This window comes from Heliangelus exortis, chromosome 2 (genome assembly GCF_036169615.1).
Source record: "Heliangelus exortis chromosome 2, bHelExo1.hap1, whole genome shotgun sequence".
Classification (NCBI taxonomy): Eukaryota; Metazoa; Chordata; class Aves; order Apodiformes; family Trochilidae; genus Heliangelus; species Heliangelus exortis.
The window spans coordinates 40,868,416-40,880,986 of record NC_092423.1 but is presented as its reverse complement, the minus strand read 5'-3'; positions in this window follow the sequence as shown (position 1 = coordinate 40,880,986).

Sequence of the window (12,571 nt, the reverse complement as noted above, 5' to 3'; positions counted from 1 at the left end):
ACCATGTGTTAAGGAAGGGTCTATGCCAAGCAAAAGGACAGCAATAACCCTTCCAGTGCCACGTTGCTTATTCCTATCCCATCTTCTTCCCCCTACCTTTTGCCCTCTTTCTACCAGCACACCTGGAAATGGTTCAGCCAAAATCCATATCTCACCTCATGTTTCTTTTTGTTGAGGGGGGGTAGTTATGTTACATTGAATGCACATCCAAATTCAGCCTAGGAAAAAACTCACAAGATTATTCACCAGTCTACTGACTCACCTGCACCTCACCATTCCTTTGCTTTGGTTCAGAGGTACAACACTGCTCCCCAAAACCTAAAAAAAAACCTGCAAGAAAATACCAAGGAGACGTGAGAAAAAACCCTGAACATCTTTATGCAGACTTTTGTTAGCTAGGTAGTTTGAAGTTCACATCCCTGTGTAGTCCCCTTCTGTCACCCAAGGCCAGTGTATGCAGTAGACCCTCACAGGCTCACTGATGTAAGCAGACCTTCATAAACTGACAAATGTCCCAGGCTGGAAGAAAAGACTGACAAACTGTCTTAGAGGCTGCTGGGCTGTAACAGGATGACAAGAAGCTGATGTCCCAAACAGCTCTACTCTTTTATTTTACAATGTGATGCGAGGGTCAATTAGTTGAGGTCTTTCCTAAACATGGTAGCAATGCCCAGAGAATTAGTTGTGGCCCAGTGAGGGAAGGACACAGGCAGAGGGGGACAAGAGCAATGCAGCAAGCCATAATTCTCTGGTGTAAAAAGGACAAAATGCAGTGAGATTAGAGTCCCAGTCAGTTCCTGGTGTCCTCTTAAGGACAGATCACCCAAACTCTTGGGCAGGTCTCTCATCTCCTCATCTATGCAGTTGTGCCAAGGAGACCAGGGCCAAGACCAGTTGTAAGACTCATGGGAGATGTTACTGTTATTTATGCTTTTGAAAATCTCTCCCTACTTGTTTATTAATTTCCAAACACATTAGTAACATTACCAAATGGGAAACCCCAGACTCCCTTGCATAACAGAGGATCCTGAATGCAGCTGGAAAGCAGAATTATACTTTCCTTGAAATAATATGAATTCCTGAAAGCTATATAACTTAATTAACCCTTAACATGTATTAGTACCATGAATGTCAGAAAGACAGAAGAAACCTCTGAGATTTTATGTAGCAAAACCCAGTTATACTAAACTGATGCCAGCAAAGATATTTCTTCTGTCAAAGTCCTTACACTTTCTTCATGGAGAGTTGTTCCCTGCATGTTTTAAATTAAAATAAAATAGCTACTCTGACTGCCTTGTATTTTCCTCCTCAGGCAATTTGTCTTCAGGGCGAGTGACTACAAGCATGCTGAGGGTAAGCATTTCTTTACAGTCTCACTTTAGAAAGTATCATGAGCTCCCAGTACTTTATTAGGAGTTCCAGTATGAGTGGTACCGTTATTAGAGCCATGTTAGCCTCAGAGTCCTTAAGGTGGACTAGATTTTAAATATTATAATAACAATAATGAAATTTTCAGATCTTGCCTTGACAGATAGGAGTTTGAATAACAGCTAAATATGCCCTAGAGATTCAAACCCAGTAAAGCAGGTGTAGGAAGATACAAATATGTATTAGATATTTAGCTTCCTGCTCTATGGAATGCTTGTTTAGTGCATGGTGTGTCAGAGTGCCAGTGCTGCTACCGTATCACTGGATCCATGCTGTGAAACCACATGCAGTACACAACACTGGTCAACAAACAGCAAGCTAATGAGTTCCCTTCTTTAAGAAAGAGCTTGGGAAACAGAGCAAAAAGGAGGTGAGTTTCTCTGAGGAGGCTAGAGTGAAGGGAGAAGAAAAGAAGTGAGAATCTTCCCATCCCTAGGCAGAACCCTCCCCTGGCTGCCCCTTCCCTGGCACTTGGGTTGGTGCAGCAGCCTATGTTTCCACTACCATTTTGTCCTAAGGGGTGGGGAGGGTACTTTTCTTTCTATTTTGGAACTGTAGTAAAGACACCATTTCCTTAGCTAACTTGTGCCACGGTTCCTTTGCTATTTGCATTGTTGAGTCCAAAAGAGAAGGCAAAGAAAATGTTTGCCAAGGTAAGAGCCATTCAGTGCAGGGTGGGGAGAGAGTCTGGTTTTTGAAGGAAGGGCTGGAAGAATACATTCAACATATGGACAACTCTAAGTCCAGAAAATCATTATTATAAACTTGCCTGAAACTACAGTGGAAATAGAGGAAAGATAAAGCATTTTAAAATGGGAAAATTTTAGTTTTTTAACTTTGCCAAGTTCTTCTTTTCTAAAACTAAGTAAGCAGTCAGGCCAAAATAAGAATAGAGTTTGTCTGGGATGTTTGGAGGGGTTTCATCTTTTTTTCATTTAGTTTTTAAAGTATGCATTAACTTACATGCCTAGATGAAGCAGAAAGAATAACAAGTGAAAGCTGTTCTCTAAAAACACGCATCTAAAACGCAAGTGAGTTTGTTTCGGGTTTCACTTTTCTGGGACTGGGGCCTGGAAACTGTTTTCTCAGAAGACTTAAAAAGCAATTCACAGTTCAAAACCAGTTACCAGTTACAGTTTTTCCTGATTGTTTTTAAGATAATATGAAAGTTAAATTTTTAAATGGCAGAAATATATTTAATTGCCGGACATGAGCCATAGGCTATTAACACTACTGTGAAGTCTGAACAAAAAAGGCAACATGAAAGAATAAGTACTAGGTGGCTCATTTAGCTTACAGCTGTTCTGCATTCTTATCAAGCAGTATTCTATGTCAAAGAATGACAGTTTTAATTTCCTCTGCTGATTGCTCTGTTTAGACCACTTTGACGCAGATTATTGCTTTTACAACAGCTGGAGGGCAAATATCTCTCCTAATAATTTTTCTTTAATTTTTGTGTGTGTGTTGCTTCACTGTGTGTAGTGAAGGTACAAAGTCAAATCATATAACTTGGTTTTGTAATAGAAGTTTCAGTTTATTTTCTTTTATTTATTTATTTACTTATTTTTTGTTTATTGTTTTTTATTATTATTGTTATTCAGGTGTGAAATCTGGTTCCTACATTACAAGGTCCCCACAAACCAAGGAAAAGCTGTGGAATTGCATGGCAAAGGTGGTAAACAAGGTCTGGAGTGATTACAAGATAAGCCAAACAGGTTAGGTTATCACTCAGTGCAAAAGATTGGCTCAGTAAGTTCATGCCCCAGGCTTTCCCATTGCTGACACATCCTGCCACTCATTCATCTCATTGATTCTTCTCCTTCCCTCAGTATTCACAGCAGCCACATCAGTAGGCAACTCCATGCAGACAACCTAAGATCTCTCAGCACATCTAGCCTGACAACTTAGGTAATTACACATTTGTTTCAAACATAGGTGCATAAATGCTGCCCTCACTGTCAAAGCCATCAGGTTCAGAGTCATTCAGATTATCCACCTATGTGACCTGCCTGGAGCTTGGCTGCTTTTCGAAGGTCTTTCAAACTTTATTGATACTAAACTCTGATCCCACACTTTGGTGTGATCCTTTATTTCACTGTTTCCTTTGAGGTGTAATTAGACAACATAAAAAAATAAAATCATAGCCATCAATCCTTTTCATTCTGTGGCCTGTTGTCTAGTATCAGCCTAAAACAGCTGTTAAAGCTCTCTGCAATCTATCAATCAGTTAGTTTGCTGGGGATAGCAGGGTCATGTGTATCAGCCACCACTGCAATGTTATTACCAAAGAACTTGCATGTAAACAGCACCACCCTGACCACCTGGCAAATCTCTCCTCCTCCTGAAGCAATATTGACCTCCCCCCAACAACGAATGCATGTCAGGAACACAAACTGCTTCCTGTAGCAATTGTCTCTGTTTGGGAGACCTGTCTGCAGTCCCTAAGATCTGTGCACCATGTAAGCACACATGAGGCTGGTGATGCTGCCAATAGCTGACTCTCTATGGAGAGGAAGGTGTTCGGTCTGAACTCAGTGAGGGCCTTTAAAATATGTTGCATCCTCCACTAAGATGGACAAGCCACAGTCAAAGGGTTCAGGGGTGGAGGACAGACAGTCCACTTGGGAAAGCTGGATTAACTATGGAAATATCTTTGGGATTCAAAGCAGGAGATAGACACAAAGCTCACACTGCAAGAGACAGATCCAGAGACCACTTGCAACTGGGTGCTCCAAAAGCAGAAAGGAGACATTGGAATAAGTAGTAGCAAGGATGTATTCAAGAGGTGATCCTCAAAGACCAGAAGGTACAGAAGAGGACACAAAGCAAACTTTTAGCTACTCAGAGTATTGACCCTACTAGTTATAATTTTGGTGGTAAAGAAAACATGTCCTGACAGGAAATGTGTACAACATAAAGACATCATCTGGGGCAAACATCTCCAGCTGACTGAGTTTATTGCTTATGAGACAGCTACTCTGTGTTGACCGTAGCGGAAAAGTAAAAAAAGCGTGTGAGACAAGTGGAAGAAACCATTCCTCTTGTGTGTTCAGACACATTTCCTTTTTCTCTTGGCCCCTCCCGCAGTGTCCAGCTGCCAAGACAGCATACTTCTCTACTGCCGTGTCCTCGGGTGTCAGGCAATCCAACCCAAAGCCCCTGATGCCTTCCCCAGCATGACGTGGGTGTCTTCCTTCAGCATATGCGTAACTTCCCTGGTCCTCCGAGCCAGCCCTTGTGCCGCTGTCTGCCCCGGGGCTATGAGCACAGGGCATTTCCAAGCAATTGAAAGACTTTTTTTTTTTCCCCCCCTAGGTAGGTTTTTGTTTCAGTGCTCAGCCCCGGTCCCTGGCCACGCAGACACATTGAGTATGCAGAGCTCGGGATGCAGGCAAAGCAGCAATAGTGGTGGATGTGCTGCAAGGGGCATGAGCCACCCTGAGCCACCCATGCGATGGAGACTGTCGCCTGAGAGGCCACAAAAGAAGGCAGGAAAGCTGTGCCCTGGCCCCTGGGGCCAGGCTGAAACAGTGCGTGGATGTGTGAAATAAAGAGAAAAGGAAGAGGGTGCAGGTTGCAGATGTGCTGCACATCCTGCTGTCCTGCACCTCGCAGACGTCAAGGTCTGCAGCTTTTTAGGGTGCATCCCGTTGGCCAAACCAGGGTAACTGCGGCATGACTCAGGGAAGGTTTATATATTTTGGATACATACCTCAGGGCAAGCTGAGCCTCAGTCTCTGGAAACCACACAACTCATTGTGTACCTCTTTAGCATGAGAAACAACAGTTGTAGATCAATCTACAGATTAGCAAAAGCACCTGACATTTTTCCTTTCAGATGCAAACTAAAGCAGTGAATAAGACATCCTTTCACATGAAAATATCTTTTAAATTACTCAGTTTTTCTCTTTTATGTTTATTTTTTCCTGCCTCCTCAATGTAAAATTTAAAAATACCGATTTTAAAAATCTTTTTTTCTGGGCATCCAATTATAGTATTCCTATTGAGCTCAGCAAGGTATCAACTTGATCCCTGCATGTCTTTCTATGTTGATAGTAGCTCTACTGGACTAAAAGCCAAATTGTCAGTGGAACGAATCCGGCAGAAAACTGAGTTACAAACTAGAAAGGGATCCTTACTGCTGGTCTCTGTGAGGGATGGGCCTGATGTATCAATTGCCACTTCCCCAAGAGATGGTCCTGCCAACTTCAGTATGGGTTCAGTGGGGAAGACAGGGAGTTAGGGAGAGAGGGCTGAGTCAGATTGTTGTTGCTGGCTTTGCCAAGGCTAGTGCCCATCTTTTGAAAGCTCTGTAATTCCATGATTCAAAAATCAAAGCCAGGTCAATTTTGCATCTCCATTTCATTTCACTTTTTAGATGGTTTAGGAGAGATTGTGCCATTGGACCCTGCCAAAGAAAATCAAATCTGTGAAAATTTTTAGAAAATTTGTACTTCTCCTAGCCTCCTTTTACTCTTCAATTTTCATTTGATTCTTTCCTTTTTCCCCCTGCTCCTTTTCTCTATTCTCATCCTGCTTCAGCTGTACTCTTTTTCCTTGAAAAAGAAGATTTTTCCCAACCCTCAGGACTTTTTGTTCACTACTTGGCCACTCTCAGCTCTCTTGCAGAACACCTGAATCTTGTTAAAACTATACTGAGGAAATGAGTGTTAAAGACACAATAAATAATTTCCCACATTCTTCTCTATCAAAAAAGCTTAGCAGGCATAACTGCTGCTGCTAAGCTGCAAGATGCAAATTCTAAAAGAGAAAGCAAGACATGTTCCGTCTTGTCCCTGTTTGTCCTCCCTCTAAGTCTCACAGCATGGAAACCACAGGCTGATCCTTGGGTCTGTTTCTGCTTATCACCAACATACTTCCATAGGTGGAAGTCTAACTTAACAGCATTTTGGGTTTTGAGAAATTTTCCTATCTGTGCTTTTTTTCCTTGCTAATGTGCTGTGAAAGACATCTGGAAGCTTCTTCATTCTAATGGAGCATGGATCGTTCAGGTGGGAGGCACTTCTGGAGGTCATCTGGGCTACCTTACTTAAAAATTCGGTTCAAAACTGGATCAAGTTGCTCAGTTTTCAAATCAAGCTTTGCACACCTCCAAGGACAGAGAATCAACAGTCTCTCTGGGCTGCAGGGATCTGTGCTTGACCAATCTCACTGCAAAACATTTTTCTAGTTAGGAGACCTGTTCCATGGTTAGGAACCACCTTATTTGAAACACAAATTTCAATTCAAAGCTAGGTTAGATCTATGTGCTTATTCATGTCCTCTCTGGTATTTGCACTGCTGATAGGAAACAGCCTTGGTCTCCTCTAAGAACTTGTTTTTCTAGACTAAACAAAGCATCCACTCCAGCACAAAGCTCTCCCTCCTTCTGGTCACTCTGGGCACCCTTCATTCTCAATCCATCTTTGTTAAACATAGGCAATCAGAAGCATGAGCAACATTTAAATGAAATCTCACAAGCATCTTTGAATCAGGGCAGTAATCTTCCCTCTTTTCTGCTGGACATACCTCATCAGACCACTTTAAGACAACATTAGCAGCACATCCACCCTAATACCAGGGTCCTTCCCTTCTACAACCATTTCCATCCAGCATGTGTTGCCATTGCAGCACCAGCACAAGAATTCCTTTCTCCACAAGTGTTTATTAACACTCAGCAGTGCTCTCTCACTTTTTGCCAGCTCTGTGCACACTTAGCCCCTGTTTTCTCTCAGCTCCTTTGTCAGTGAATCCCACAGGACTCCATGAAAAAGCTCAACTGAAATTGCCAGGAAGGAAACATATATTCCCTTTGTACAGAGAATAGCTTCTCAAAGAGTCTATTAGTGTGGCACAGTCCAACACTGTAAAGTCAAGTTTAATTTTATCTTGTTCACCTCCCAACCTCTATTTGTCCTTTCATTCAAAATTTTCTTGAGACTTTGACATACAATTGCAGCCAACCAAGTAAGGCTGCTTGTGTCCTCTCCCCACCTTAACTAAAGGATTGCTTTTCTTTATATGTGTATTGTTTTCCTCATCTGAGAGGTTTTAATCTAAGAATACCTGTTACCAAGGCTGTGCTTCCATGTACCTGTTCCTCCAAAATTCACAGGCACACTTTACCCCACAATAATCCATGAGTTTTCTAGAAAAACACCAGACTCACTGTATTTTCAACAGCAAAAGGGGCAGAAAAAGGATGACACACTTGAGATCCAAAATGACTTATGATCATCCCAAAAGTGTACAAAAACCACACCAACTGAGCAAATAGCTGGCAGTATGGTCATAGCTGTGGAGGCAGTAGTTTCTTCAACTTTATATCTATTGTCAGAGTTTATCTATTGTCACAGGGATTCAAAACTCTACCATAGCTCTGCAGTTTAATTTCTGGAGTTACTAGCTGGAAAAATAGTGAGGAGAAGAAGTGAAATCATGGATGAGCTACCAGTAGGCAAGATTTCAGTTTCCTTCCTATTCCCGTTGAGACATGTCTCTATCCCAGTTGTGTTATCTTTTTCAATCAGCATGCACAGCAAAATTCTCAGTTACCAGCACTGCTATTACAGTACTATTAGCTAAAATAGTTTTGCAATATGGGGAATATCAACAAGATGGATTTTGTTGGCCTCTTCCCAATCTTCTTGAATTCTTCTTGAACACTCTTGAAGTGGAAAAAAATCCCTTGGTACAAGAGGTGCCTGCACAAGAAAATTTTTTCTCCTGTATTCTTTAAGAAATCTACATGTAGAAATAGATTTTTAAACAACCTTGAATGTGGTAGTTCACATTTTAAAAGTTTCACTAAGTTTACAACAGGGAATAAAGTCCCTGATCCTCTGCTCAAAACATACCATAAACGCCCTACCACATGTTAAGTGGAAATTCTGAAATTTTGTCCCACAAATTTAAACCAGACCTGACTCTTTCATTTACTAAGTCCCTTACAAAACCATCATTAAAAAACCTCTAAAACATCGCACAAGAAAAAACTGCCAACAACAATAACCCCAGCCTTCTGTTGCAGTTCAATGGTAAGAACACTAAGAATAAAGGTTAAATTTTGTGGCCACCACTACTTAGTTAGGAAAAATGGTACCTGTATGGTATGAATTCTCAAAAATTAGATTTACCAGTACTGTAAACTAACTGTAATGAATAAAACACAGAAGACTGGAAAGTTAGAAGTCAACAGGGAGAAATGACGCAAATCATACGAATGAGAATGGTTATTTGTAACAGGATAAGACTACATTATTTCCATAATGCTGACTATTTACTACGCCTAAAAATGACATTTTATGCCAGGATATAATGCTTTCTCTTCTGGTGCTCTCTGGCTCAGCCTGTGAAGCTTAATTTATTTTCAGGAAACATTTAACGTGTTCCTGCCATGTCGCATAGAATTTGCCTGCAAGAAAGGTAACTACATCTGCCTGGTGAGAGATATGCACTGAAGCTGAAGGCTTCAGATAGCATACATTTAAACAGGCTTTGTAGGAGCAGAGCCATGGTCCAGGAGGTATCTTCATCTCTTTTACTTCTGTGTGGGCATCAAGTCACCACCAGTGTCAATGGGGTTACTCAGAGACACAGGGATCGGCACCTATTTGCAGATCTTCCACATCTAAGAAAACGCTGTGAAAGGAGCTGGAGAAATGGAAATGCAAACAGAGGGATGTAAATATCTCAAGTTATCATTCACAACAGGACCCTTTGGTGAACATTCAAGAAAAATTCCAGACTCTGTGAATTGCCTGAGGCCCTCACTCGGCTCCCTTCAGAGCCAAGGCTAAAATGTATATTACAGACCATCCCTCTACCAGAGTTTTGTGGTGCAAAGTGAAGTGTGATCATAGCTGCTGTCGGTCCCACAGCAGTGAGTGGAGAAGATTTCTCCTTGCTCTGCATCTGTAAAGCACCATGTTGAGTTTTCAGCAACTTTGCTATGAATCAGCTCAAGGGAGCTTGAACCCAAGGGGTGGGACACCATCAGATGGCAAACAACTCCAGCTCCTCCTCGCTCCTGCCACTGCCAGTCTAGCTGACATTTAGTACAGCTGATTGTATAATGTAGTGTAGTATAAACACTGTCTATAGTACAGGTATGGGGTATAACCGAAACCATCATGCTCCTTTTCTGCATCAGGAAGAGGACAGTTGTGTCACTGAGCATGACATTCAGGAGGACAGGAGCTGTGGATGAGAAAGCCTCTCCCTGTGGCTACTTAGTTGCCTGCTTTGTGACAGCCCTGGGTGCCAAGAAGGCCCTGTGACATCACAGAGGCAAGCAATGACCTGGGGACAGTTATGTTTGAGGTATAATGACAACCTCATCATCCTCAAAGCATTGCCACCAACTTCCAGAGCAGAGCAGGGGACATGATGAGCTGAAGGACCCTTGTAATCATCAGTGATGCTTTCTGTTTTAACCAATAAAAGAGTGGTCTCTGTGTGAACCCCTGGCAGTGCCCAAACCACCAAGCTGTTTGACACTACCTGTGAGACATCTTGCTTGGGGAAGCATGGCTGGAAACCTGCTCATCAGGAAACGACCCAGGGGTGCTGGTCACCACCAGGCTGAATATGAGCCAGCAGTGTGCCCAGGTGGCCAAGAAGGCCAACAGCATCCTGGCTTGTATCAGAAACAGTGTGGCCAACAGCAGAAGGGCAGTGATTGCCACCCTGTACTCAGCACTGGTGAGGCCACCCCTCAAGTATTGTGTTCAGTTCTGGACCCCTCAGGACAAGAAGGACATTGAGGTGCTGGAGTGAGTCCAAAGAAGAGCAATGAATGGTCTAGAGAACATATTTTATGAGGAGTGGCTGAAGGAACTGGAATCATTTAGTCAGGAGAAAAGGAGTGGAGGCTGAGGGAAGGCGTACAACTACCTGAAAGGAGGTTTTAGTGAGGTGGGGGTTGGCCTCTTCTCCCAAGTGACAAGTGACAGAACAACAGGAAATGGCCTCAGTTGTACCAGGAGAGGTTTCAGTTGGATATGAGGAAAAATTTCTTCACCAAAAGGGTTTTAAGGCACAGGAACAGGCTGCCAGAGGGAAGTGGTTGAGTCACCATCCCTGAAGGCATTTGGAAGACATGTAAATGTGGTGCTTAGGGCCATGGTTTAGTGGGGGACTTGGCAGTCTGCTAGGTTTATGGTTGTAGTTGGTCATCTTAAAGGTCTTTTCCAAAAAGAACGATTCTATTGTTCTATAATTCTGTTTCTATACAGTAAGTTTCTAATTAGCCACCTCTTCAAATACGGACAGTGTTAGCACACAAACCCAACACATTCTAGACTCTCATTTCTAATTCACTTCCTGGTCAAGACAAAAAAGCCAGCTATTGCAGCTGTCCTAGAATTTGAAGATTCTAAGAGACACTATTGATTTTTTGAGCATCCACAGCTAAAATATATATTTTTTTTATTTATTTATTTCATATAAATAACTTCTGATTTGCTAAACAAATTCCAGATCTCCAAAGGGAAGAAAACGAATGTGATGCAAATCTGTTACTGATATTTCTTTTGCAAGGCTGCAGAGAAGGCCTGAAGTAGTGTAACTCAAAGATGCTTTTCATGTGACCCTTTTCTTCCTGATAAACTCTTGATTGAGAATGGCAGGTTAAAAGTGCCAAAGCAAGAGGGGGAAAAAAAAAAAAAAAAAAAAAAAAAGGAAAGAAAGAAAGAAAATAGTAAACAGCAGAAGTAGAATAAAGACCTATACAAACTTTGCCAGTGCTTTACTGGCAAAAAAAGTGTTCTCTGGTGCTAAATGAGGAAAAGATACCCCATGACTTTTTTTCTGTCCAGGCCAAAATTACTGCTACCTGCAATTGTCTCTACTTCATAGTGTGATGCTTTATAGACACCAAAAGGAAGCCTTCCAGATGTGCACAAAAGAACATCCCAGGCAAAAGCTTATTTAGGGTAAAAGACATTTTGAAAGAGAACCTAGATACATGGGTAAGGTTGAGGATACAAAAAGTATGTGTATCTGTAGAGATGTAACAGCAAATTTCAGAAATACCATGAAACATTGCACTGCAGAACTGCAAATTCCTACAGGTGTCTGGAGGAGCCATTCAGGAAAAGGCCCTTGCTGGAAAAAATGTTTCAATACTTTTTTCAAATTAAAATAAAAATTTCCTATTTCAAAATCTTGAAAAAGATATCACTTCAGGCAAGTGGCTGCAGAAAATTTATTTCAAAACCAAAATGTTTTTCAACCCAGAAAACCTGGACCTTCATTTTGGAATTATGAAATGTCACTGTCCCATTGTGTACTTTGTGACACCTCATCTCTTGTTACTCCAGGCCATGTCAGGACTATCAGTGCTTAAGGGGCTAACTCAAAGGAAGAAGTGGCAGAACGGGCAGAGTGACTTCGTCTCCTCGCAATGGAATATCTTGCGTCAATGGCAAGCAAGGGATTTCAAGCAGATGTCATCCAATGTTTGGAACCAGTAGTTCCTCCTTTTCTATTCTGATCTGATTCACTTGCTTCCTTGTGGTAGTTAAAAAAAATTAGATACTGTACTGTACTTCTCCCTGTAATACTTTTAGAAAAATTTTCTCAAAGAAAGATGAGAAAGAGGTAAGGCTCAGAAGACAGAACAAATTGTACAGGAAGTAGGAAGGATGGTAAAAAACATTGCCCATTTTATCAATGTCTGACTTTCCCTTTACATACAAGGCAGGGCCAGATTCATTATCAATTCAATAGAAATGTTGCCATTGAGTTCATCCTCTTACAGTAATTTTACTACAACACAGAAATTTTTAAAACAGCTTTCCCTCTGTGTGACACAGTTCTTTCTTCTTGAGAAGAAGTTATTTTCATTACTCCACTGAGACCAGTTGTGATACAACATGTAAAAATTTGCTCAATACAAACACGGTAAGAAGCTATGAAACAAAAAGTAATGGAATTTTAGAAATGTTACAGGAGCCTCCCACACATTTTTTAGCATTGTCAGAAAGTAGATGTCATCTTTGTTTTGATGACTATTTGAAGACTTGTGATTCTGCAGAGGTTCTTGTGAGACCCAAGAGTGATGGGAGCTCTGGCTACACCATCTGTCATCACACCAAAACTCCTTCCAAAAGCCCTGGTCTCCAGAGGTTAGGAGCTCATG